Raw genomic sequence first — 4,249 nt, 5'->3', positions numbered from 1 at the left:
TCCTCAGGACATGAATCAATACTCAGTCCAGCGTATCCACGCTGCATATGCTACCTGCCTGTTAGTCACTTAGTAGCCAATGGGTTGTCAGATCTATTGTTGCAGAATCACCGTGCTAGTGTTCAAACAACCCTTATTTTTCTTAATAATGAAACTTTTACATAACTTTTATTACATTGACTTAAAATTCAGTTATAAAATATATGTTATTACCGAGATGATATTTAAGATCGCCATTATCTAGACTCAGTGTATGAATAACCCCACCCCCACCTACACACACATATATACGTAAAACTTTCCCAAAAATAATTAAGATACTTTGTTTTAATATTGGTAAAACTATGTTCCATTTGGCTTTTGATCTTAAATTAGATATGGTGTCCCTTTTACATAAATGCAATAGAAAATAATTAATGGTATTTAACTCTGTTAAAATTAATAATAAATTTTTCTAACTATGCTGAAGTGGATTAGGATATCAACATCCATGAGAATATAGTGGAATCTGTTCATCCTGAGACTGTTGAGATTTTATTTTCTTGTATCTTTAGTCTTAAAATATATACTCACAGAATAGATATTCTCAGTGACTCGAAAGGATTCTTTGTAAATAGCACTCATTGCAGTACTGATTGAAAAAAAGAACAAACAAACTTAGAAACACGGCAATACTAGTATATTCTATGCATTGAACCACATCTACAAGATAAGCTGACCAAATAGAAAAGCTTGTTCTCATGCTATTCTTTCTTTACATTAGGGTTTAATAATTTGTACAGATGATATATCCAAGTGTATATATTCCAGCTGCCCAGGAGTTAGTCTTGTATCAAGGCCTTCAGCATCAATTCCTTCTTCGTCAGTGCAAGCAAAGGATAAAGTTCCTAAAAGCAGATCATCTGGGCATAGACACTGACAGTAGCACATTGAACATTTGAGTATTTATAATTCAATTCAAGTAAAACTTTAAAAGGATAGTCAGAGAGTCTCAGGGGCAGTGCATGTCAGGGTATGCATTCTTCCATTTGTCTGTAAGTCAAAAAGTACCTTTGAAAAGTGTCCTATTCGTTGGCAATATGCAATGAAGAAATAGATATGGATTTTGCACTCCTGAACATGATACTGTAAATAACATTTGCATAAATGCTTCTAAATTGGCAAGTATGCAAGGTGCTCACTAGTACAGAGTTTATAAAGAATACATCGCTATGAGGCATAACTTAAACTCAAGAGTGTAAAAAGATTCCATTAGGAAATATTTTTATTTATTATTTTTAGTTGTTGCTATTTTTTTTTAAATCTTTATTGTTGAGTGCATTACTTACCTTGACTCTAAGCTTGTCCGGAACAGTAACCGGGACCCCATGTCTACTCCTGTTTCCTGTGCTTGTAAACCTGCAGCCATGCATGAGTGCATCTCCATCCATGTTGGCCAGGCTGGTGTCCAAATAGGCAATGCCTGCTGGGAGCTCTACTGCCTGGAACACGGCATCCAGCCCGATGGCCAGATGCCAAGTGACAAGGCCATTGTGGGGGAGATGACTCCTTCAACACCTTCTTCAGTGAGACAGGCGCTGGCAAGCATGTGCCCAGGGCAGTGTTTGTAGACCTGGAACCCACAGTCATTGATGAAAAATGGCACCTACCGCCAGCTCTTCCACCCTGAGCAGCTGATCACAGGCAAGGAAGATGCTGCCAATAACTATGCCCGTGGACACTACACCATTGGCAAGGAGATCACTGCCCTCAGCTGGACCCAATTCAGAAACTGGCGGACCAGTGCACGGGACTTCGGGGCTTCTTGGTTTTCCACAGCTTTGGTGGTGGAACTGGTTCTGGGTTTACCTCCCTGCTGATGGAACGTCTCTCTGTCGATTATGGCAAGAAGTCCAAGCTGGAGTTCTCCATTTACCCAGCCCCCCAGGTCTCCACAGCTGCAGTTGAGCCCTACAACTCCATCCTTATCTCCCACACCACCCTGGAGCACTCTGATTGTGCCTTCATGGTTGACAACAAGGCCATCTATGACATGTGTCCTAGAAACCTCGATATTGAGCGCCCAACCTACACTAACCTTAATCGCCTTATAAGCCAGATTGTAGTCTCCATCACTGCATCCCTCAGGTTTGATGGAGCCCTGAATGTTGATCTGACTGAATTCCAGACCAACCTGGTGCCCTATCCCCTCATCCACTTCCCTCTGGCCACATATGCCCCTGTCATCTCTGCTGAGAAAGCCTACATGAACAGCTTTTTGTAGCAGAAATCACCAATGCGTGCTTTGAGCCAGCCAACCAGATGGTGAAATATGACCCTCGCCATGGTAAATACATGGCTTGTTGTCTGTTGTACCATGGTGACCTGGTCCCCAAAGATGTCAATGCTGCCATTGCCACCATCAAGACCAAGCACAGCGTCCAGTTTGTGGACTGGTGCCCCACTGGCTTTAAAATTGGCATTAATTATGAGCCTCCCACTGTGGCCCCTGGTGGAGACCTGGCCAAAGTACAGCGAGCTGTGTGCATGCTGAGCAACACCACAGCTGTTGCTGAGGCCTGGGCTCGCCTGGACCACAAGTTTGACCTGATGCCAAGCGTGGCTTTGTCCACTGGTATGTGGGTGAGGGCATGGAGGAAGGAGAGTTTTCTGAGGCCCGTGAGGACATGGCTGCCCTTGAGAAGGATTATGAGGAAGTTGGGAAGTTGGTGTGGATTCTGTTGAAGGTAAGGGTGAGGAAGAAGGAGAGGAATACTAATTCCTTTCATCCCTGCAACATGTCTTACTCAGAACTTCAGGTTCAACAGCTGACAGGCATTAAAGCTTTCTGGTTAGATTTTTTCCACTTTTACCTGTGATCATGTCTGCCTTTTTTTCATGCATTCCTGTATGATTTTCCCTTTATGTTTAAAAGTAAAGGCATGGAGAAAGAAAAAAAAATCTTTATTGTTGAAAGTATTACATATGTCCCCTTTTTACCTCATTGGCCTCTCCCAGTCCACCCATGCTCCCCAACCCAGGCCTTCACCACTATATTGTCTCTATCCATGGGTTATGCATATATGCATAAAAGTTCATTGGTTGATCTCTTCCCACCCACCCATCCTAGCTTGCCTTCTCTCTGAGGTTTGACAGTCTGTTCAATGCTTCTGTGTATCTGGATCTATTTTTATTCATCAGTTTATGTTGTTCATTATATTTCACATATGAGTGAGATCATGTGATACTTATCTTTCCCCAACTGGCTTATTTTGCTTAGCATAATGCTTTCTAGGTCCATCCATGTTGTTGCAAATGGTACAAGTTCTTTCTTTTTTTTTACAACTGTATAGTATTCCATTGTGTAGATGTGCCACAGGTGGGTTTTTTAAAATATATTTTATTGATTTTCCACAGAGAGAAAGGGAGAGGGACAGTGAGTTAGAAACATCGATGAGAGAGAAACCTCGATCAGCTGCCTCCTGCACACCCCCCACTAGGGATGTGCCCACAACCAAGGTATATGCCCTTGACCAGAATCGAACCTGGGACCCTTGAGTACGCAGGCAGACGCTCTATCCACTGAGCCAAACCAGTTAGGGCACAGGTGTTTTCTTTTATCTACTCATCAACTGATGAGCACTTGGGTTGCTTCCAAATCTTAGCTATTATAAATTGCACTGCTATAAACATAGGGGTGCATATATCCTTTCTGATTGGTGTTTCAGGTTTCTTAGGCTATATTTCTAGAATTGGGAGAACTGGGTCAAATGGGAGTTCCATTTTTAATTTTTTGAGGAAATTCTAACTGTTTTCCACAGTGGCTGCACCAGTCTGCATTCCCATTAGCAGTGTACGAGGGTTCACTTTTCTCCACATCCTTGACAATATTTATCCTTTGTTGATTTGTTGATGATAGCCATTCTGACAGGTGTGAGGTGGTACCTCATTGTCATTTTGATTTGCATCTCTCAGATGATTAGTGACATATAGAAGGCCAAGAGGCATATAAAAGAAAAATGCTCAAATGAAGTATTTTTAAAGATGAAATCTCAAGACTAAATGTTAAAAATTGGCTCATTTAATAAGAAATATTTATCTCACAGAAAAATCAATGAGGCACATAAAGTTTACCTTTGCTCAACAGGGAAACACTCTATGACTATATTCTATCTAGGTTCTTTACAGTTAGTTAGGAACTGTTCACAGAACATTCCAACTATTTAAAAAATTATTAAGACTATTCCAACAAAAACACATTAGCAGTAAA

At 41.2% G+C, this 4,249-nt stretch overlaps 1 pseudogene; it reads left to right on the top strand.

Moving 5' to 3' along the window:
- Positions 1-1,370: 1,370 nt before the first annotated feature.
- On the top strand, positions 1,371-2,773 carry LOC102244587 (annotated as a pseudogene).
- The last annotated feature ends 1,476 nt before the right edge of the window (positions 2,774-4,249 follow it).

This window comes from Myotis brandtii, unplaced genomic scaffold, assembly GCF_000412655.1.
Source record: "Myotis brandtii unplaced genomic scaffold, ASM41265v1 scaffold1583, whole genome shotgun sequence".
Lineage (NCBI taxonomy): Eukaryota > Metazoa > Chordata > Mammalia > Chiroptera > Vespertilionidae > Myotis > Myotis brandtii.
The sequence above is the reverse complement of the archived record's forward strand: the minus strand, read 5'-3'. Positions and strand labels throughout refer to the sequence as shown.